Source organism: Callorhinus ursinus, unplaced genomic scaffold, assembly GCF_003265705.2.
Source record: "Callorhinus ursinus isolate GAN/ISIS: 27379988/994484 unplaced genomic scaffold, GSC_fseal_2.0 scaffold31, whole genome shotgun sequence".
NCBI classification, from domain to species: domain Eukaryota; kingdom Metazoa; phylum Chordata; class Mammalia; order Carnivora; family Otariidae; genus Callorhinus; species Callorhinus ursinus.
This window is the reverse complement of record NW_027397093.1, coordinates 9,542,226-9,566,471: the sequence shown is the minus strand read 5'-3', so window position 1 is coordinate 9,566,471 and position 24,246 is coordinate 9,542,226. Positions and strand designations below refer to the sequence as shown.

Below are 24,246 nucleotides of genomic sequence, written 5' to 3'. Positions count from 1 at the left end.
TTCCAAGTATGCAATGAAATTTCAATATTAAAATATCCATTTATTCAATCTTTTTAATAGATTTAAAGACAAAAGCCATAATTGCATAGATGCTGAAAGAGCTTTGCCAAATTCAATAATGAATTTTGGTAAAAAGCATATAAAAGTAGATGTATATGTCCTTAATGTGATAAAACACATCCATCTCAGTCCACAAGCCAATGGCAAACTTAATGGGCAAACATAAGAAGTATTTTTATTAATGTAAGGACAAGATAAGTTATCTATTACCACCACTGTTATTTAATGTTTTACTGGAAAAACGAACCAATGTAATTAGACAGGAGAAAGAAACAACAGACATGAAAATGGAAAGCATACGGCCAAACTGTCATGCTTACAGATGATTTGATTTGATTTGACAATTGGAAACTCAAGAGAACCAACTGAAAGACTAACAAGAGAATTCAGGGAATGAAGTAAAGCATAAAGTTAATATACAATTAGTGGGACAAAAACCAGTTGGATAAAATTAAAAAAAAAAAAACAGTTGGAGAGTATTTTGAATGAAAGACACCATTTGCAGAAGCAACATAAAAAATAATAAATTTGGAATATTTTAATCATACATTAACAAAAATATATAATATCTTCATGAAGAAAATTTTAAAACCCTCTGGGACACAAAAGAAGGCTTGAAGTTATGGCCAGACCTACCATATTATAGGAAAACTCAAGACCATAAATATGTCAGTGTTTTTTTTTGTTGTTTTGTTGTTGTTGTTAAAATGTAAATTCATTATGAAACTATAAAACTACCAAAGTTTTTTTTTTTTTATTCCTTTTAAACTGGGAAAAGTGAGCCTGAAGTTTAGATGAGAAAATAAGCAAAAGTAATAGCTGGTATGATTCTGAAAAAGAATTATAATGAGGGGGGAAATTAGCTCTACTGGATATCAACTACATTCCAAAGCCTCAATAATTAAAGCAAAGTGGTACTGGCAAACAGATCACTAAACAGACTGATTGAATAGAATAGGAAATTGAGAATCAGTGTCATGTGGGATTTAGTACATGATAAAGGGGTATCTCAGACTGGCAGGGAAGAGATGGGCTATTCAATATATGTTCTTGGGGCAAATGTGAAGCTATTTGGAAAAAAAAAATTAGATGCATATCTCATACCTTACACCAGGACAGATTACAAATGGATTAACATTTAAGTGGAAATGAAGAAGAAAACATAAAAGTGCTTAAAGAAAACTGAGAACTCAATTCAAAAGCTGTATTTTTAAAAAACAAAAAATTAAAAAATTTAACCTATTAAAATACTTTTTAAATATTAAAAACACATACCTATTAAAAATTTTAACCTATTAAAAACCTATTGATTTTGTTTTTTTTTTTAAAACCTTTTACATAAGGAGGGAAAGACTTTAAGCAAAGTCAGACAGTGAACTTAATATTTGGAAATTATACCACAGGCAATGATAGATTTTATTTCTTATTTTTTTAATATTTTTTATTGTTATGTTAATCACCATACATTACATCATTAGTTTTTGATGTAGTGTTCCATGATTCATTGTTTGTGCATAACACTCAGTGCTCAACGCAGAATGTGCCCTCTTTAATACCCATCACCAGGCTAACCCATCCCCACACCCCCCCTCTAGAACCCTCAGTTTGTTTTTCAGAGTCCATCGTCTCTAATGGTTTGTCTCCCCTTCCGACTTACTCCCCTTCATTCCTCCCCTCCTACTATCTTCTTCTTCCTTTTTTTTCTTAACATATATTGCATTATTTGTTTCAGAAGTACAGATCCGTGATTCATCAGTCTTGTACAATTCACAGTGCTCAGCATAGCACATACCCTCCCCAATGTCTATCACCCAGCAACCCCATCCCTCCCACCCCCCCACCACTCCAGCAACCCTCAGTTTGTTTCCTGAAATTGAGAATTCCTCATATCAGTGAGGTCATATGATACATGTCTTTCTCTGATTGACTTATTTCACTAAGCATAACACCCTCCAGTTCTATCCACGTAGTTGCAAATGGCAAGATCTCATTCCTTTTGATGGCTACATAATATTCCATTGTGTATATATACCACTGCTTCTTTATCCATTCATCTGTCGATGGACATCTTGGCTCTTTCCACAGTTTGGCTATTGTGTACATTGCTGCTATAAACATCGGGGTGCACGTACCCCTTCGGATCCCTACATTTGTATCTTTGGGGTAAATACCCAGTAGTGCAATTGCTGGATCGGATGGTAGCTCTATTTTCAACTGTTTGAGGAACCTCCATACTGTTTTCCAGAGGGGTTGCACCAGCTTGCATTCCCACCAACAGTGTAGGAGGGTTCCCCTTTCTCCGCATCCCCGCCAACATCTGTCGTTTCCTGACTTGCTAATTCTAGCCATTCTGACTGGTCTGAGGTGGTATCTCATTGAGGTTTTGGTTTGGATTTCCCTGATGCCGAGCGATGTTGAGCACTTTTTCATGTGTCTGTTGGCCATTTGGATGTCTTCTTTGGAAAAACGTCTGTTGATGTCTTCTGCCCATTTCTTGATTGGATTATTTGTTCTTTGGGTGTAGAGTTTGATAAGCTCTTTATAGATTTTGGATACTAGCCCTTTATCTGATACGTCATTTGCAAATATTTTCTCCCATTCTGTCGGTTGTCTTTTGGTTTTGTGGACTGTTTCTTTTGCTGTGCAAAAGCTTTTTATCTTGATCAAGTCCCAATAGTTCATTTTTGCCCTGGCTTCCCTTGCCTTTGGCCATGTTTCTAGGAAGAACTTGCTGTGGCTGAGGTCGAAGAGGTTGCTGCCTGTGTTCTCCTTTAGGATTTTGATGGACTCCTGTCTCACGTTTAGGTCTTTCAACCATTTGGAGTCTATTTTTGTCTGTGGTGTAAGGAAATGGTCCAGTGTCATTCCTCTGCATGTGGCTGTCCAATTTTCCCAACACCATTTGTTGAAGAGACTGTCTTTTTTCCATTGGACATTCTGCCCTGCTTTGTCAAATATTAGTTGACCATAGAGTTGAGGGTCCATTTCTGGGCTCTCTATTCTGTTCCATTGATCTATGTGTCTGTTTTTGTGCCAGTACCATACTGTCTTGATGATAACAGCTTTGTAATAGAGCTGGAAGTCCGGAATTGTGATGCCGCAAGCTTTGCTTTTCTTTTTCAATATTCCTCTAGCTATTCGGGGTCTCTTCTGGTTCCATACAAATTTTAGGATTATTTGTTCCATTTCTTTGAAAAAGGTGGATGGTATTTTGATGGGGATTGCATTGAATGTGTAGATTGCTCTAGGTAGCACTGACATCTTCACAATGCTTGTTCTTCCAATCCATGAGCATGGAACGTCTTTCCACTTCTTTGTGTCTTCTTCAATTTCTTTCATGAGTATTTTATAGTTTTCTGAGTACAGATCCTTTGCCTCTTTGGTTAAATTTATTCCTAGGTATCTTACGGTTTTGGGTGCAATTGTAAATGGGATCGACTCCTTGATTTGTCTCTCTTCTGTCTTGTTGTTGGTGTATAGGAATGCCACTGATTTCTGTGCATTGATTTTATAGCCTGCTACTTGACTGAATTCCTGTAGGAGTTCTAGCAGTTTTGGGGTGGAGTCTTTTGGGTTTTCCACATACAGTATCATATCATCTGCAAAGAGTGGGAGTTTGACTTCCTCTTTGCCGATTTGGATGCCTTTAATTTCTTTTTGTTGTCTGATTGCTGTGGCTAGGACTTCTAATACTATGTTGAATAGCAGTGGTGAGAGTGGCCATCCCTGCCGTGTTCCTGACCTTAGGGGAAAAGCTCTCAGCTTTTCCCCATTGAGAATGATATTCGCTGTAGGTTTTTCATAGATGGCTTTTATGATATTGAGGTATGTACCCTCTATCCCTATACTCTGAAGAGTTTTGATCAAGAATGGTTGCTGTACTTTGTCAAATGCTTTTTCTGCATCTATTGAGAGGATCATATGATTCTTGTTCTTTCTTTTGTTAATGTATTGTATCACGTTGATTGATTTGCGGATGTTGAACCAGTCTTGCAGCCCAGGGATAAATCCCACTTGGTCATGGTGAATAATCCTTTTAATGTACTGTTGGATCCTATTGGCTAGTACTTTGGTGAGAATTTTTGCATCCATGTTCATCAAAGATATTGGTCTGTAATTCTCCTTTTTGATGGGGTCTTTGTCTGGTTTTGGGATCAAGGGAATGGTGGCCTCATAAAATGAGTTTGGAAGTTTTCCTTCCATATCTATTTTTTGGAACAGTTTAGGAGAATAGGTATTAATTCTTCTTTAAATGTCTGATAGGATTCCCCTGGGAAGGCATCTGGCCCTGGGCTTTTGTTTGTTGGGAGATTTTTGATGACTGCTTCCATATCCTTAGTGGTTAGGGGTCTGTTCAGATTTTCTATTTCTTCCTGGTTCAATTTTGGTAGTTGATACATCTCTAGGAATGCACCCATTTCTTCCAGGTTATCTAATTTGCTGGCATAGAGTTGCTCATAATATGTTCTTATAATTGTTTGTATTTCTTTGGTGTTGGTTGTGATCTCTCCTCTTTCATTCCTGATTTTGTTAATTTGGGTCATTTCTCTTTTCTTTTGGATAAGTCTGGCCAGGGGTTTATCAATCTTGTTAATTCTTTCAAAGAATCAGCTCCTAGTTTCGTTGATCTCTTCTACTGTTCTTTTGGTTTCTAGTTCATTGATTTCTGTTCTGATCTTTATTATTTCTCTTCTCCTGCTGGGTTTAGGCTCCATTTGCTGTTCTTTCTCCAGCTCCTTTAGGTGTAGGGTTAGGTTGTGTATTTGAGACCTTTCTTGTTTCTTGAGAAAGGCTTGTATTGCTATATACTTTCCTCTCAGGACTGCCTTTGCTGTATCTCAAAGATTTTGAACAGTTGTGTTTTCATTTTCATTGGTTTCCATGAATTTGTTTAATTCTTCTTTAATTTCCTGGTTGACCCATTCATTCTTTAGTAGGATGCTCTTTAGCCTCCATGTATTTGAGCTCTTTCCGACTTTCCTCTTGTGATTGAGTTCTAGTTTCAAAGCATTGTGGTCTGAAAACATGAAGGGAATGACCGCAATCTTTTGGTACTGGTTGAGACCTGATTTGTGACCGAGGATGTAATCAATTCTGGAGAATGTTCCATGGGCACTAGAGAAGAATGTGTATTCTGTTGCTTTGGGATGGAATGTTCTGAATATGTCTGTAAAGTCCATTTGGTCCAGTGTTTCATTTAAAGTCTTTATTTCCTTGTTGATCTTTTGCTTAGATGATCTGTCCATTTCAGTCAGGGGGGTGTTCAAGTCCCCCAGTATTATTGTATTTTGTCAATATGTTTCTTTGCTTTTGTTATTAATTGCCTTATATAATTGGCTGCTCCCATGTTAGGGGCACAGATATTTACAATTGTTAGATCTTCCTGTTGGATAGATCCTTTAAGTAGAATACAGTGTCCTTCTTCATCTCTTATTACAGTCTTTGTTTTAAATCTAATTTGTCTGATATAAGGATTGCCACCCCAGCTTTCTTTTGGTGTCCATTAGCATGGTAAATGGTTTCCCCCCCCTCACTTTCAATGTGGGGGTGTCTTTGGGTCTAAAATGAGTCTCTTGCAGACAGCATATTGATGGGTCTTGGTTTTTAATCCAATCTGATAGCCTATGTCTTTTGATTGGGGCATTTAGCCCATTTACATTCAGGGTAACTATTGAAAGGTATGAATTTAGTGCCAGTGTATTGCCTGTAAGGTGACTGTGACTGTATATCGTCTGTGTTCCTTTCTGATCTATGCTGCTTTTAGGCTCTCTTTTTGCTTAGAGGACCTCTTTCAATATTTCTTGTAGGGCTGGTTTTCTGTTTGCAAATTCCTTTAGTTTTTGTTTGTCCTGGAAGCTTTTTATCTTTCCTTCTATTTTCAATGATAGCCTAGCTGGATATAGTTCTTGGCTGCATATTTTTCTCATTTAGTGCTCTGAAGATATCATGCCAGTCCTTTCTGGCCTGCCAGGTCTCTGTGGATAGGTCTGTTGCCATTCTAATCTTTCTACCATTGAATGTTACATATCTCTTCTCCTGAGCTGCTTTCAGCATTTTCTCTTTGTCTCTGAGACTTGTAAGTTTTACTATTAGATGTTGGGGTGTTGACCTATTTTTATTGATTTTGAGAGGGGTTCTCTGTGCCTTGTGGATTTTGATGCCTGTTTCCTTCCCCACATTAGGGAAGTTCTCTGCTATAATTCGCTCCAATATACCTTCTGCCCCTCTCTCTCTTTCTTCTTCTTCTGGGATCCCAATTATTCTAATGTTGTTTCGTCTTATGGTATGGCTTATCTCTCGAATTCTGCCCTCGTGATCCTGTAGTTGTTTCTCTCTCTTTTTCTCAGCCTCTTTATTTTCCATCATTTGGTCTTCTATATCGCTGATTCTCTCTTCTGCCTCATTTATCCTAGCAGTTAGTGCCCCCATTTTTTATTGCACCTCATGAATAGCCTTTTTGATTTCGACTTGGTTAGATTTTAGTTCTTTTATTTCTCCAGAAAGGGTTTCTCTAATAACTTCCACACTTTTTTCAAGCCCAGCTAGTATCTTTAAAGTCATGATTCTGAACTCTAGGTCCGACATCCTACTAATGTCAGTATTGAGTAGGTCCCTGACAGACGGTACTACCTCTTATTCTTTTTGCTGAGGTGATTTTTTTCGTCTTGTCATTTTGTCCAGAGGAGAACCAATGAATGAGAGAACAGAATGCTAACAGGTTAACAACGTCTCCAGCAAATATACTCTATAGAAATCAGAAAAGACCTGAAACCAGGGGACAAGAAAGGGAAAGAAAGAAGAGGAAAAAAAAAAAAAAGGAAAAAGAAAAAGATAAAAACAAACCAAAACAGAACAAAACAAAACAAAAAAAAACCAGAATATGATCAAATATGATCAGGCTAGTGCATAGATCAGTGCCACACACTAGCTTTTGGGCATATTTTGGTGTGTTAGAAGAAAGTGCCTGCTAAAATTTTAAAGGAAGAAAGAATTATATATGTACAAAATAAGGGTTGATACAATGAAGGGATGGCAGATGACTGTAAAAATGAAAATTATAAAAGATTTTATAAAAGGACTTGATAAGATAAGAAGTTGTTTTTAAAAAGAAAGAAGAAGATTTAAAAAGGAAAAGAAAAAAAAAAAGGGAGAGAATGTGATCAGGCAGGAGACTAGAACAAAGCCATATACTAGTGTTTTAGGGTGTATTTTGATCTGTTAGCAGAAATTGTATCTCAAAATTTTAAAGAGAGAACAACTTATATATATATATGCCAAAAGTAAGGGTAACTACTATGAAGGGATAAAAATATGACTCTAAAAATGAAAAATAAAAAAAAATTAAAAAAGGTATTGATAAGATGTTTTTTGAAAAAGGGAAAAAGAAAAATTGAAAAAAAAAACTGTTAAAAAAATTAACTTTGAAAAACTAATGAATTATGGTAAAAAAGTCATGAATTCTATGTGCAGTATTCCCCTAGAGCTGGAGTTCTCCCATTCTCCTTGATTGGTAAACTTGGTCTTGGCTGGCTGGCTGTTTGTGCTGATCTTCTAGGGGAGGGGCCTGTTGCCGTGGTTCCCAAATGTCTTTGCTGGAGGCGGAATTGCCCCGCCCTTGTGAGTCCCGGCTAAGCAAGCTGCTTGGGTTTGCTCTCAGGAGTTTTTGTTCCCTGCAAGCTCTCGGTACAGCTTTGGAGGACCAGGGTGAAAATGGTGGCCTCCCACTCTCCGCCCGGAGGAGCTGAGAACGCGGGGCCCCGCTCCTCAGTGCACCCCCAGAGAAAAGCAGTCGCTCCCGTCTCCCCGGTCTCTGGCCGCACTCCGTGCTCACCCGGCCTATGATCGAGCGTTTATATGTCTGGCACCTGACCCCGTGTGGAGTCTCCAAACCCAGCAGATCCCTGCGGTGCGCTTCCACACCGCTCCTCCCAGGGGAGGAAGGGGAGTCTCCCCGGATCTGCCACTTGTTGGGTCCCTGCTGGAGGAGCAGTAGCCCGACTGGGCCGCGGATCACACTTTATGGCCACCCCGAGCTGAGAGCCCGCGCCTCGGCTCCGTCTCTGCAGCCGGCTTTCCCGCTCCAATCCCTGGGGGCTCTGCCGCACTCAGGCACCCCTGGTCTTTCTGTGACCCTGAGGGTCCTGAGACCACACTGTCCTGGGAGGATTCCACCCCCTGCTTAGCCACTGGAGCGACGTCCCTCCGCGGAACCGACTTCTAAAAGTTCAGATTTTGTGCTCTGCGGCTCTATCACTTGCCAGAAGCGGCCGACTGAGGCCCCCTCCCCCGCCGTCTATCCTCCTGAATATCGCCTCGGATTCACTTCGCACGTCCTACCTTCCAGAAAGTGGTTGCTTTTCTGTTCGGAGTGTTGTTACTATTCTTATCTTCGATCTCCTGTTGAGTTCCTAGGTGTTCAGAATGGTTTGATCCCTATTCAGCTGAATTCCTGAGACCAGACGAAATCCAGGTCTCCTACTCCTCTGCCATCTTGCTCCACCCCCCCGATTTTATTTCGTATATATGAAGTGTTCACAGAAATCAGTAATAAAATGATTAACAGCCTAGTATAAAAACAGATCAGCAATTGTATTCCTAGAAATGATTGCATATATAAAATGACATATATACGATAGTATTTATTATAGAGTAAATGTGATAGCTAACCACTGAAATAGCAAAAGAGCTATCAGTTGAGAATCATTAATTATGGTACATCCAATATGTAGAATATTGTGTAACTCTGTCAAAAGAATTAGGAAGCTCCTACATACTTAATATGTGATTCTATGCAGTATATATCGTTAAGGGAATAAAACAAGGTACAGAACAATATATACAGCATACTATTATTTATGCATAAAATGTGGAACAATAAGAATCCATGTTTAAAAAAAGATGGATGATAATAGTGACTACCTGTGGATGGGGTAAACCAGGCACATGGGAAGACTAGGGTGGGAGAAAGATGGTTCACTGTACACTTCTATTTACTTTTAAACTTTTAACCATGATTTAAAATAAATTGGATATTTTTAAAGGCTGAAATAAAATTCATATAGCCTATAACCTTAGTTACACATGTCGAAAGGATAGTGTACAGAATGATGTTCATTGCAATGTTTTTCTCGTAGTGAAAAAAAAAGATGCAAAGACAAATTATATGCCTGTCAGGAAAGGAATGGTTAAAATATGGTAAATCATGATATTGAATGCTATATAACAGTTTTTAAAAAGGTAAATTAAAAAAAAAAAAGTAAATAAGATTTTAACACAGAATGGCTTCAGGACATATTTTTGAGCAAAAAACATTTGAGTCTAAAACATTTGTACACTGTCATAGAATGTATGTATTTACAAGCACAAAATCTCTCACACACGCACATACACAGAAACACACGCATGTGTGTACAAATGCATAGAAACAATTTTTAAAGGATGGACACAAAACCCCTACAGTAGTAACTTTTGGGCAATAACCAGATTGGAGTGGTAAAGAGTAGAAGAAGGGCAAAAAGACTAGCTTTTTCAGTATCTGAATTTTTCTTAAAATATGCTAATATTTTACTTAAGTAATAGTATTAGTAAAAATAATAAAAGATCCAAAGAGGGTGGGAGCTTTGGGTGATTTGTAACCATGTAGAGACTTTGAAACTTTGTTTTCTCAAAGACTGTGATAAAGAAATAGTTTCTTTGAAAATGTTCCTTTGCTTCTTCAAATTTAAATAATCCAGTATTGAAAATCCACAGTAGAATTTCTATACTCTGTCATTGTTGCAGGATGGGATATTTATAGGAATCAAATATTCTAGTAAATAAAGATACAGAGAAAAAGTAAAGAGGTACTTCATATATTGCATGGCTCACTGATTTACTGAAAATGGGAAGGAAGATATTAATATTAATAATAGCTGCTATTTATTGAGTGATTTATTTAGAGCTAGATGCTGTGCTGGTATTTTACATATGTTCGTGGTCTCATTTAATCTTAGAAATATCTCCTGAAGCTGGATATTATCCCCATTTTATTTATGAGGAAATTGAAGCTTAGAGAGATATTATGTGGTTTACCCAAGGTCCCAGGGCTACTATGTGTCCTTTGTGAGGTTCGAAACCAGGTTCTAATGCCGAGGTCTGTGTTCTTTCCTCTGTTCCAAGCTGCCCCCCAATAACATACACTTAACAATAGAACCACACTGAATGAATTTTAATTTTTCTTGATCCAAGAAAGCACTTCTGGCTTTTTCAATATTTCAGGAATCCTGTTAAGAGCATCAGTGATCAGAGCCCTAGTGAAGCATGACAATGATGGTTAATTGGAGCTATCCAGTTGAAAGAAAGCAGACTAACACTGCATTTACAGAATTTAGTGCTTTTATTATAGAAAAATAAAGGTATAGCAAAATCACAGGTGTGATTTTTGCATAGCCCCTTTGTTATTAATTGATCTGCGTATCCTGAAGGCCTTTATCCCCTATCTACTGATTTCAAATGTTCTGTCATTATCAGCACCTAAATCAGACCTGGTATCTCTGGAGACCTATAGATATTGTTCAGATACATGGATGCAATTTCCCCCCTATTGGAATCTCATAGCAAAAGATCTGGTCTCTGTAACCTGAATTCACACAAGCAGAGTTTAGGTATACTGCACCAATGGCTTCATAGACAACCCCTTTGGTTATAGATTATAAGTGTCATTTAGAGAAAGCACAAGATGGCTCCTGAGTGTCTAGTAAACTTCAACAACCACCTGAGACATACCTCCGTGTGACTGCATAAAATGGAAATAAAGAATGGCAAATAACCCATTGACTGTGCACTTTCTCACCCGCTGAGAGCAAAACGCAATCCAATGCAATTTTAGTACTTACATGCCTCTGGGGAAAATAGACCCCTAAAAATCACTGAGTGCAGCACTGGAAAAATTTCTTAAATTTGTGCTATGCTTGTTGTTATAAAATCCGAGGAAGCTTAGGCTTTATCCTTGAGTAAAATGGACTGGTAATTTTGTTTTGTTATATTATCCACCAGCATAATGATATTGGGTCACATGCAATTTAGGAAAAAATTAAGTCTAATAAGAAAAATGTCTAATAAATACTAACAGCATCTTATTGGTATTGTCTTTGGTCTAACCCTTCTATTAACATTTGTTTTTTTACATATTAAATCTGTAGTATGTTGAAAATGAAGGTAGTAAAAATTTTCAAAAAAACCCACATTCTTGTATACATTGTACAAATGTTCACATGTCTTCCCTTAGGCAGGTACTAAGTAGTATGGTATATACAAGGAAACAGTACTAAGTTATAACAGGAGATTCATATTTTTTAATATGCTGAGCAAGAGAAGTTGCACAGTGTAGGAGGTAATTCCCATCATTAACTAGGAATACTACCAATTCAATGAAAAACAGTGATTGAAGATCAGAATTCAGCCCTAAATAAAGGATACAATTTTTCTCTCAAATCAGGCTTACTCTGGGCCAATGAAGGAGTGTGGAGAAACTTAGGGAAGCTCTGGTTTCCAAGCAAAGGTGTGGGGGGAATCCTACGCAGTGTTAGCTACCCATCATGGGCAATGTGGTAGAGTGGAATAGAACTAAGGGGAGTATTCAGGAAGCTTTGATTAGATATGTGCTTCTCAAGCCTACCTAAGAATCTCCCAGGGAGCATCCGTCACGTGAAGATGCTTGAGCACCTACCTCCGGGGCTTCCTGATTCAGTGGGCCTGGGGTGACACCCTGGCATCTGTTAGTTTTCAGGAGCTCTTCTGGTGATTCCTCCCCGTACAACAATTCGAGGACCACTATGTTAAATGATACTGACAAGGAAGCCCTTTTCCCAAGTCTTGTCTGCCCTCCTCTTAAAAAATGTACAGTTGAGGTGGAGATAACAGAAACTCAAACAAATAAATGTGGTAAAGTGTTCCCAGTGCTGTGAAACTTGGGGGCACCAAGGACGGGGTGACTGGGTGAAGGGTTGCCTAAGTCAGTGTGTAAAGCTTGACCAAAGCGCCAGCCATGGTTGTAGAGAAGGGAACGTCACAGGACTGGTGTGGAGGAGAAGATTGAATACTTGGAAGGTATTCACGAATTAGCTGTAAACAGTGACTGGGAGGCAAGAGCAGGAGGTGACTGTCAGGCTTTTAGCCTGAATAACTGTAGAAGGTAAAGCCATTTTAGAGGAATGGCCTTTGGGAAGGAACAGATTCGAGGTGACACATTGAATGTGAGCATCTATGCATACAAGTAGAGATGCTCTAAGTTATGGGTCAGCAAACTTTTACTGTAAAGGGCCCGAGAGTATTTTAGGCTCTGCAAGCCAGGTGGTCCTCATTGTGACTACTCAACTCTGTCACTGTCGGGTGAAAATATTCTAAAGGTAATACATAAGCAAATAAGCATAGCTACGTCCCAATAAAAAGTTATTTACAAAAGCAGGTAGTGGGCCAGATTTGTTCTATGGGCTCTAGCTTGGCAGTCCTGCTGTAAGTATGATAGCAGATAGAGAAATAGGCATATTCATTCTTTTTTTTTTATGTTATGTTAGTCACCATACAGTACATCATTAGTTTTTGATGTAGTGTTCCACGATTCATTGTTTTCATATAACACCCAGTGCTCCATGCAGTACGTGCCCTCCTTAATACGCATCACCGGGCTAACCCATCCCCCCACCCTCCTCCCCTCTAAAACCCTGTTTGTTTCTCAGAGTCCATCGTCTTTCATGGTTCATCTCTCCATCCGATTTCCTTCCCTTCATTTTTCCCTTCCTTCTCCTAATGTCCTCCATGTTATTCCTTATGTTACACAAATAAGTGAAACCATATGATAATTGACCCTCTCTCCTTGACTTATTTCACTTAGCATAATCTCCTCCAGTCCCATCCATGTTGATGTGAAAGTTGGGTTTTCATCCTTTCTGATGCCTGAGTAAATTTCATTGCATATATGGACTATATCTTCTTTATCCATTCATCTGTTGAAGGGCATCTCGGCTCTTTCCACAGTTTGGCTATTGCAGACATTGCTGCTATGAACATTGGGGTGCATATGGCCCTTCTTTTCACTACATCTGTGTCTTTGGGGTAAATACCCAGGAGTGCAATTGCTGGGTCATAGGGTAGTTCTATTTTTAATTTTTTGAGGAACCTCCACACTGTTTTCCAAAGTGACTGTACCAACTTGCATTCCCACCAACAGTGTAGGAGGATTCCCCTTTCTCCACACCCTCTCCAACATTTGTTGTTTCTTGCCCTGTCCATTTTGGCCATTCTAACTGGTGTAAGGTGGTGTCTTAATGTGGTTTTGATGTGAATTTCCCTGATGGCTAATGATGATGAACACTTTTTCTTGTGTCTCTTAGCCATTTGTATGTCTTCTTTGGAGAAGTGTCTGTTCATGACTCTGCCCATTCTTTGACTTGATTATTTGTTTTTTTGGGTGTTGAGTTTGAGAGGTTCTTTATGGATCTTGGATACCAGCCCTTTATCTGTAGTGTCATTTGCAAATATCTTCTCCCATTCTGTGGGTTGCCTCTTTGTTTTGTTGACTGTTTCCTTTGCTGTGCAGAAGGTTTTTATCTTGATAAAGTCCCAAAAGTTCATTTTTGCTTTTGTTTCACTAGTTTTTGGAGATGTATCTTGAAAGAAGTTGCTGTGGCCAACGTCAGAGAGGTTACTGCCTATGTTCTCCTCTAGGATTTTGATGGATTCCTGTCTTACATTGAGGTCTTTCATCCATTTTGAGTTTATCTTTGTGTATGGTGTTAGAGAATGGTCGAGTTTCATTCTTCTGCATGTGGCTGTCCAATTTTCCCAGCACCATTTATTGAAGAGACTGTCTTTTTTCCATTGCATATTTTTTCCTGCTTTGTTGAAGATTATTTGACCATAGAGTTGAGGGTCCATATCTGGGCTCTCTATTCTGTTCCATTGGTCTATATGTCTGTTTTTGTGCCAGTACCATGCTGTCTTGGTGGTCACTGCCTTGTAATATAGCTTGAAATTGGGCAACGCGATGCCCCCAGCTTTGTTTTTCTTTTTCAGCATTCCCTTGGCAATTTGGGGTCTTTTCTGATTCCATACAAATTTTAGGATTGTTTGTTCCAGCACTTTGAGAAATGTCATTGGAATTTCGATCGGGATGGCATTGAAGGTATAGATTGCTCTGGGTAGCATAGACATTCTTATATGTCTATGTACATGGTCTCTTTCTTTTTAAAAAAATATTTATTTTAGGGAGAGAGCGTGTGCTAGTGGGGGGAGGGGCAGACGGAGAGAATCTCAAGCAGACTCCCTGCTGAGCATGGAGCCTGATGTGGGGCTCGATCTTATGACCCATGAGATCATGACCTGATCTGAAACCAAGAGACAGATGCTTAACCCACTGAGCTACCCAGGTGCCCCATATGTACATGGCATCTTTCTGTGTAGCCATAAAATCACACCTACTCAATATAAACACTGCATTTCATGCTTATTTTGAAAAAAGAATTTCTTTTTAAACTCCCTAAAAATCGCTCAGTGATGATCTATACAAAATTAAATGTGGAAATGTAACTTAAAACCACTAGATACATTTTGTACTTACTGGTTCAGCAAAATTTAAAAATCTGGCAGTACCAAGTGCTGGCAAAGCTGTAGAGCAATAGAAACTCAAAAGCTGTTTTGGTGGAAGTATGAATTAGCATATGTACCGTGGAACAAAATTTGTTACTATGTAGTGAATTTGAATATATGCAAACCCTAAAATTTCATAATTTTCTTCCCAGGACACTAACCCAAGACAAACTATTGAACATGTTCAGATCAATGTGAACTATATTCACACCATTATCACTAATAGCAAAACAAAAGAAAACAAAACAGACAGAAAAACTGGAAACAACCCAAATAGTTTATTAAATAAAGTTGAGTAACATTCAACATGGATGAATCTGTAAAATAAGGAGAGAAGGAAACTCACTGAATGAGATCATTTATATAAAGTTCAAAAATGTCAATTAAAACAATATTTTAAAAGGGTCATTTCATAGGTGGCAAACGAGGAAGAAAACCATAGAATGAAAAGCTCGAAGTTCAAGGTTGCATTTACCACTGGTGGTAAGGGGAGGCAAAGAAATCCAATCTGAGAGGAACAACTGAAGAGATTTGTTTATTTGTAAGCTTGGTGATAGGTATACAGATATTTTTTAAAACTTTTGTTCTCAGTGCTTTACCTGTGATGTCTATCCCCTTTGTAATGAAGCAAGCATTGCATGATCATGAAAAGCAAGACAAAGCCAAAATCATATGGAGTTATTTTTTAATTTAATTTAATTTAATTTAATTTAATATTTTCAAGATATAGTTAACTTAAGATTATTCTCTCTAAAAAATGACATGTCAGTTTTTGGGACTGACTGCTTATCTGACTCAGGTTTTTTGCTAGTCAGGTCACCTTTCCCAGTGAGTAAAGGCTAACTGGCTTCCAGTGTTTCATTTGAGCAGAAGACAGTGGGGACTAGGGACAGCACAGAGGAAGGAGGAGGGTCTGGAGGTAGGCTGACATAGCTGGTGTAGGGTCATTTGAGTTCCCCAACTTAAGGAGAACAAGCATTGTCTTTGGCATAGAACATGATGTGGTTAAATTCCTCCCTGTCACTCAGCAAGTGATTCCCCTGCTGTCTTTGTATATCCCAGTCATCTGGGCTTACAGGGACACTGTGTTGTGGTTCTGTGGTGGAGAAGCTATTGCCACCTAATTTTTAATTTCTTGAAACTCACTTTATAGTGTCATGATTACAAGGCTTAGAAGAAGATAAACTGTCCATTCTGAGTATAAATGGGCACTTGAGATGAAACCACCTAGTTAATTTCCCCTTGTTGCTGGAGTAGAATCTGAATCCAAACCACAGCACAACCTAGCCCCTAAATCTCTATTAAAAACCACCTTGGGTAGTCTGGCAATGCTTTATTTAAAGTCAGCAGAGATTTATAAAGTCAAAAGTGAAAAATGGTACAACAAGAAAGAATCATAAAAAAATACTAGATCAGTTAAATGTAGTCAAAGGCAATTTAGTGTGTTCTGGCACCAGTCCTTATTGATGCAAAGAATGTGATGTGTCAGGGGTCGGCAGGAGCAAGTAGCAAATGCAGAATGAAGGATGCAGCTCCAAGCTTGATGCTGGAGCAGCCATAGGAGGCTGTGAAGGATGACTCACTGTCTCGCTTTTGCACCAGGAATTTCAGGGAGAATATTCTAATTCTCCCAATCTGGACATCTTTTTGTTTTTTCTTGATGTAGTATATTTTTAAAATTAGAATTTTTTTCTTTCGTGGAGATAAGCTAACCTAGAGGCTGTGTAAATTGGGTCAGACCAGGAACGTAGGTGTCCCTTACCAGTACTTCTTACTATCCTAGTATCCTAGTCTCTTTGGGTCACCACACTGATCTGCTTTTTCATATCTACATTCCAAGCTGTGATCATTTCTGCTCATCTTCTCCAGCTGCTTTAGTTAGTATTAGCTAATCAGATTAATAATAACCATAACTATGATTATTACAGTGCCCATGTTCTAGGCACTGTACTGTCCTGCATATGCATTATCTCACCAATTCTCACAAAAACCTTATAAGGTAGGTCTTAGTACATTACTGATTTTACAGATGAGAACAACTAAAGCTCAGTGATTCAGAACTCATTTGAAGTTACACACTGAGTAGCAGAAACAGGACTTACCAAGCCCGACTCCTAAGTGGGTGCTGTGCTGGAAGGGTTGCTTCTCTAATCTCATCAGCAGTTGCAGGTGGGGACCAATATTTCTAGAGAGCATAGTTACAATATAGGGTTTTATAGGGTAGCATGAAGAGCTTCAGTCTGAGACCTGTGTTTGAATCCTGGCTTTGCCACTTCCTGGCTTTGTGATCTTGGGTAAGTTACTTGGCTATTCTCTCTCTCTCTGTAAATTGGATATAATAGCAACACCTATCTTAGTAGCGTTGTTGTGAGGATCATATGAGTTGATATAAGGGAAGTGTTTTAGAGAGTTTGTAGCCCATAGTAACTACTATATACATGTTATTGTTGTTCCTGCTTCTATTATTGTTATCATTGTTGTTACTATTGTTTTTGATGTATCTTTGTATTTTCTGGAGGCAGGATGCCTTCACTGACAAAAGTAGTTGTGGATGCGGTTGCAAAGGGGAGGTAAAGGATTAGCTCTTATGGCAGGCCAGTGGGGTGGATGTTCTTAGCCAAGCCACTCAGTACCCTTCCAATCCTACTACGTGTGGGGCCGTATCCACTTTGCGTACGTCCGTTTGTCACAAATGAAATAGGTTTAGAAGGTCAAATGAAGAAACCAGATTCCTTGGGTACTTCCACATACAAAATGAGGTTCTGAGGTGCCTGTCTTTCTTTCCCATCTACAAATTCACCTCCAGGAGAAAGGGAGGGAGGTTTGGAGACTTCCTTAAGTTCTAGTAGGTCATATCAGAGTCTTGGTTGTAGATTCAGGAGGAATGATTGGTTTAATGTAAATGCTTGAGAGGGTCTGAAAGAGATTAGAGAAACCTATTCCAGAGGATAAAGGCAGGACAGGAGGGAACCATTAATCTCATGGACATTCAATTCCCTAAGAACTTTTTTTGGGGAATGACCAGAAACAAGCCAGGCCATATGCTGTCCATTTGCAATCCTCTGAGCTGAAATTTTTTTTCTTCGACAGATCGAGGCCAATGCCATTGCCTCTTATAAGATGGTTCTTAAACTTGAAAAGGAACTGAAAGGTTGAGACGTGCATGCAGAGTCAACACATGATTTGATGAAAGTAGTCCTGTCAAACACCAGGACTCTCCCAATTGTCAGAAATAGTCCGATGACATGTTCGAAGCTTCCCAGACTGGCTTGCATTTTAGTAAATATGAACAATCAGGGAAGACATAGTTATGCTGTGGAGAGTTCTGAGATGTGGGGAGAACAAGTTAATTGTTCAGCCTCAACTGAGACCTTTCACTCAAGTCATTAATCACAGTGAACAGCCTAGCTGCTCTCCGGGCTCCAGATGAAGGCTCATTCCAGGTGCTGGCCATTTGCATTTCCCTCCAACTGGGCTGATTTATGAACCCAGAGATGTTTCCTGGTTTTTCCAAATTCTTTCCCATTACTTTGTAATAAAAGGGACATGTGATTTCTGGTTTTTTGCAGATCCTCAGTCTTAACATCCCTAATACCAAAGATTTTTTCAATTAGTTTGTGGCCTGCTTTCTGTGATCTGGAGGGTAGAAATGCTGTTCTGTGTTTTGAGTATCAAAGTTAAGACTCTCTTATTTCTTTCCCATTTGGCTGGAGTTGATGATGCAAAGGTGCTGCATGAGTCTTTGTGCCCACATTCAGCATCTCAGTGCAAGTTAAGGCTTAGGAAACCTTAGTGACAACAGCTCACTGCCGGTGTTTGTTATCCCCATCCCACTCCAGTGCAGATGGTTCAGGGTATAATATCAGGAGGACTTCCACATTTGGGCCAGGTCTCCGGTGACACTGTAAGCCAATATTGAAGACTTCACAAGAGAATGTGAGTGTCAGAGAAGGACATTGTAATATTGAGGCTGAACTGGGTGCGGCCGAGTGTTACCTATTTGAAAGGTAAGCCCGATCTGAGCTGATAAGGGGCAACAGATCCCTTGGGAGTTTTCCCAAGTGGCAGAAATGCGTTACAGAGGAGTAATTGGAAATTGATATTTGACATGTCTCTTGGTTACTTTTTATTCCTGATAAGACCAAAGGGTTTGTCCAGGAGTCACTAGTGACTAATACGTGAAATCCTGCAATCCATTGCTGAAATGCAATCTCTTCTTTGTTGAAAGTAAGCAGCTGCTTTCTGATCCTCTGCTTCCTAACTAGCACTTCAAGTGTAGAGACCCATGGGCTTAATTTGGGTGAAATGAGTGGTGAATACAGCCTTTTGATAATTTTCTGAAACAAAATCATCACTGGCAATGGAATGCTGTTCTTAAAATGCAACTCAGTTTAACAGGTACTTGTTCACAGCCTGCTATGGGCTCTAGATTGTGTTGTGTACTGTGGGACATCAAAATAAATATCAAACATGGCCTTTGCCCTTGAAAAACTTATAGGCTCTTAGGAAGGATGATGTGTTTATGAAACCCATTTTACATGGCAAATTAAGATATCGTATGTGTGCCAAAGTGAGTGAACCTGGAATAAGTCTAACAGGGGGTCAGAAAAAAGAGAGAAAGTTAGCCTGGAGCTGTCAGGGAAGCTTTATGGATGAGGTGGAACAAAGACACCAATATCTCAAACCCAGAACTCTACCTTAAAGAAATTGCAAGGAGCACAGTATCAGATTACTTAAAGATTATGGAGTCCCCTTTAAGTGAAAGTAAATTTGTTCAATATGAGAATGGATTAATTTCATTCAATAAATATTTATTGAGTACATCTATGTGCCAACAACTGTATCCAAATGAGGTAAGGGAAGAATAATCCATGCAAAAAACACGTCTGGGTATTCTCAGGTGCTACCCTCTCTTAACATAGATACTTAAAGTTATTGCTGCTCTGTGTGATTCCAAAACCTGTGATTTTTACCACTTACCATTCTGTCTCTCAATAGACCTTGCGCTTGCTTTAGCAGCACATATCCTAAAATTGGAATAGTACAGAGAAGATTAGTATGGCTCCTGTGTAAGGATGGTGTGCCAATTCATGACACGCCCTATATTAAAACAAAAACAAAAACAAAATGACCTTCTTATTTAGGATATCTTTGGGTTAAGAAGCTGAGTCTAATTTTTTGTGTAGTGGAGGAATGACATGTCCAACCTTGTAAGTTATAAGCAGTATAAACAGTTGCATGAATGCTCGTGGTAAAAGGAAGACACACTGAGTTAGCACTGAATGTCCCAAATTGTTAGGTTAGGGAGTATTTGGGAAGCATTTGAAAAGTCAGCACCTGGCCCAAACTCAAGACCATAAGCAGAGCCCAAGCTCTCTGAAGATCGAGTTTTTCTTGGACTTTCCATTATTACCCTTGATAGCTACTGTGGAAACCCAGTTAGAAGGGTCTTCCATCATTAGAGTTTGAAACAGTCTTGCACTGGGCTCTTTGGCATTTGTGAAGTTTGAAATTGGCACCACCCAGATTTATTGGTTAAGTCACTAAAAATTCTCTATCTATTCTTCCTTGCAAACTGGAGAAATCAATCTTTTGTTTACCTCTTTAAGGTACAGGTATAGCCGGGCAATTGCAAATTGTTCTAGAAAGAAAAGAAGTCAGGATAATAATGGTGGTGGCATTGGTGTTTATCATGGACATGGTAGTCATTATTCTAAATATCCACGTAACTTTTAAGTAACTTTTATAACCACAGAACACTAGTAAATCCTGGAAAGAATCTAAGATATCAAGCACTGAAGGGCAGAGGTGTCAGAGTTTATTTAGCTAAGCAATACCAGAAGAGGACTAGAAAATCCCCCTTTCCAGCTAGCAATCATTCTCATACCACAATGAGACCCCTGCTTGGTAACCCCTGCATATATGCTACCCATGTGACTGCTTTTTGAAGCTAATTTAGGTATCAAATTTAAGTGGAATTCTGAGAATACTTTTTTTTTAGTCTGGAGGGTGTACTAGAAGGAAAAGCTACAAGAAATTTGAAATCACTCTTGATTCCTGTCATTTTCCTTTCACTCTCTTCAGTTGAAAGGTTCGTCTTGGCCTCCATGGGTAGACACATACACATGTTTTCCCTCGTTCATCTGCATGCATGTGTATATATTGATATGCATTCCTCTTCATCATCTGTAGGCATTTTACAAATAATGGCTTGTGTGTGTGTTTTATCATCTTATTTTTTAAATGAACATGACAACTTCAAAATTTTTTGCAGAAATAGTTCTTCAATGGTAAAGAAATTCCAGCATGTAGGCTAGGGTCATCTTTGGGTTACAAAATTCCACAGAGGTGTTGGCATGGGAAGAGTATAGGCACTGTTGCTTTAGAATTTTTGTCTTTCCATTTTGGGGCAGACAAGCAAAGTTGGTAACAAAAAAGTTGAGTTAGTGGAGAACTACTGTAGTAAAGGTCAAATGAGAAAGATAGAACAAAATTAGTAGGATGTAGATAGAGGCAAGAGGAGGTATGGATATCCTCCACCTGTCTCCCAAAAACCCTTTCTCCTCTGTGAGGTCATTAATGGGCTGGTGGTGGGGTTGAGAATATAAAAGGAGTTTGGACTTTTGGGTTGAAACTTTTGTTGTTGATGAAGCAGTTTGGGAAGCTTTCTTCTTGAAAAGAGACTTGGGATATTTTCTATAGTACAGGGGATCAGAGTGGAGCTCAGAAGAGAGGAGACAGACAATTTAGAACCTAATCCAGCTTCTGGATTTAAGGGTGAGATAGTACTACCAGATTTCCATAAACCAAGGAGGCAAGTCAGCAGGATCAAAATCTGGCCCAGGCTCTACTTGTCAAGCTATGTGTCTGTAGGTGCATCCTCCCCGTGGGGCGTCTTTTTCTAATTTTATTCAGAGCACTGTCCAGAATAGCATAGTCCATGGATATAGGAATTTTTAGTTTTCCTAGAGGTTGTCCAGTTTTATTCATGTACCTAGGAAAAGAAGCAGAGATTTAGAGGTGAAATTCCTGAGAAAAATACTTTTTAATGTACTTTTTCTTAAGTAGCTGAGCATAGACAGTAAGAAAACCTGGTGGCTCATGGAGCAGACCAGCTTCAGAGATCACCCTGTCCAGTGGGCAGGGTTAGTTTAAAAGGGAAATGACCAATGGGGTCTTAGATTTCACACTTTTAAGGAGGAAGCCACAACCCCCAGGGTGTTGACACCCAAATTTCCAGATTCTCACCTCTAATTTCCTTTTGGGAATGTGATGAGTAAGCATGGCTTTAGTGGTTCCTCTTTCCTTATCCATAAACTCCCTGTCATAATTATCGTGCAGGTCCTCGTCCTTGGTGCCATAGTGCCTGGAGGAGGTGAGGCCTCTGGAAGAACCTGATGACTTTGAGTAGCTTAGAGGTCATTGTGAAAGCAGGGAAGGCAAGCAAGATTGTACTAACTGAAGTGTGTACAAGCCTATTTGACAACAGCTAGGGGAATTTGAAAAATCAGAGACTGCAATCACATATGGAGAGGTCTTCCCAACTTCACCTCAGTGACTGTTTCTTCTTATTGAAGAATGAAAACAGTAAATGGCCTAAAGCAAGCTAAAAGCAAATCCCTTGACTTTATTCATTTCATGACTACAGTCCTTGGTGGTAATATTAGTAAAGGCCCTGGCAGTCCTCATAGGAGAAATGCCTGAAAGGAGGCAACTGACTGTTCATTCACCTGCTTTAAGTTCTTTGAGAAATAACATGATTTATAAAAGAATGCAAAATCATAATTGTCAGCCAAGATGTCATTTTTACTTTAGGATGTCCAGAAACAAAGGGATATTATATCCTTTGTTCTTGGAGCACCACAGATGCCAAATTATGCACAAGGTTCCCTCTTGGCATTGAGTGCTTTGGAGCCTAAAGGCAACCAGTGATTTCGGAAAGATGTTGCCTCTGGTGGTGTCCTCACCTGAATATCTCCCTGGAGCTAAGGGAGGGAGCATGGCCCTCCTAGCTTCTCTGCATTCTGATAGAGCAGGAAACAGCAAGAAGGATGGCAATCTTAGAAATGGCTGGTGGCTTGAAGTAAACTATCCTCAGCCTCACTCTAGGGAGCTTGACAAGAGTACCATTAATGTACTGGAGAAATAATTCATTATTTTGGTTTTGTGTGTACATCAACATATGCCAACAGATGCTCAGTTCAAAACATGAATATTTGATTAATATAATATCAGGCATCTGGAACAGAGAACAGTGGAATTTGTAGGGCTAAGACTCAAATGTCATCCATTCTAACCACGGCTCTCTGAATGCGCATAGTAGGCATTGAAAATATTTGTTGATTAGGTTTTCCTTGATTTGAACAACTTGGTTGCTTGGTTTTGAGCCCAGATGTTTGGCATCGAGCCAGCGTTGTGTGCTCTGCATGCTGTCATCAGCCTTACCACCACAGAGATGGTTGGCAGGGGGCAGCATTCTTCCCATCCCCATGGTGAGGTCCCTTCTCTCTTCTCTCTCAGAGTATGCACACTGGCTATAGGCCACAGAACGTTACTGCAGGTGGCCCATTGAGCTGTCCTCCACACCCCCATTTTCCCCAGTGTCCTTGTGGTTGTATCTTATGAGAGAGAACAAGTGCTGGTGACAGGTACTTGGGCAGCCATTTATTCATCCATTCCATTGGTCATTGCAAATGTGTTGAGTTAAAGGCCTATTAGTTCACAGCACTGACCTGAAACATGAGGAGGAAAGATGAGAAAACCATGGGAAGGGAAGAAGAAGATTAAAATATGGGTGGGATGTTATTTATTAATTCCTAGAGAACAATGGCAAAACATGGTAGTTATAAGAAAGGGTACCTCCTGATTGCATTTGTGCCAATGGCATGCACAACATAGGGGAGGGAACAGTATATGGTAGAGTGGATATACCGTCCACAGGTCCACATTTCAGATCTGCCTCATAACTCTAGTATGTGGGGGCCTCAGTTCCCCACTCTGTAAGATAAAGTGAATGTCCCAGGATATTTTTCAGTACTGTCCTTTGGTGACATTTTGATTAGGAATTATGAAATCCTCATTTTCCCATAATTTAATACCCCTCAAATATCTAGAATTTAATTACTTATAGATAATCAAGTAGACCCCCTAATATTCTAAGGAAACTAGGCATGTGAACTAGTGACAGAAGGTATACACTATGCCTTAATGTCTTGGGAAGAAGAAAGCAGGCTTTGAAGTGCTATAAAACCCATTCTCGATAAAAATATAAAGATTTGTTATGGTTGGGAGTGGAGCTCTCATTCAAAGTAAAATAGTGGCAAGTTTTATCTTTCTTCTTGAAGCATGTTCTTGGCTCAGTTATTGGTTCACACAGTGTTGGTATGACAACTTAGTGAGTAGGTCCAAGACGGTCTCTGTTTCCAGTGGTAAAAGTGGTCTCTCTTCAGCCCATCCAAGAAATCGGGACTATATTTTTGTGGGTGGTTGAGAAACTAGAGCTTGGATAACTAATCTGTAGTTGAGCTCAAATAGAGCTAGAAGTCACAATCCTATCTGACT

At 39.3% G+C, this 24,246-nt stretch overlaps 1 protein-coding gene and 1 non-coding gene across 2 annotated transcripts in view; both read left to right on the top strand.

The window, feature by feature from the left end:
* LRMDA (leucine rich melanocyte differentiation associated) overlaps positions 1 to 24,246 on the top strand; it is a 1,074,443-nt gene that overhangs the window by 864,589 nt on the left and 185,608 nt on the right. The gene's annotated exons all lie outside the window — the stretch shown is intronic.
* LOC112807719 (U6 spliceosomal RNA) lies at positions 19,693 to 19,795 on the top strand. The gene has a single exon (XR_003204155.1). It is a non-coding gene; the product is annotated as a U6 spliceosomal RNA (small nuclear RNA).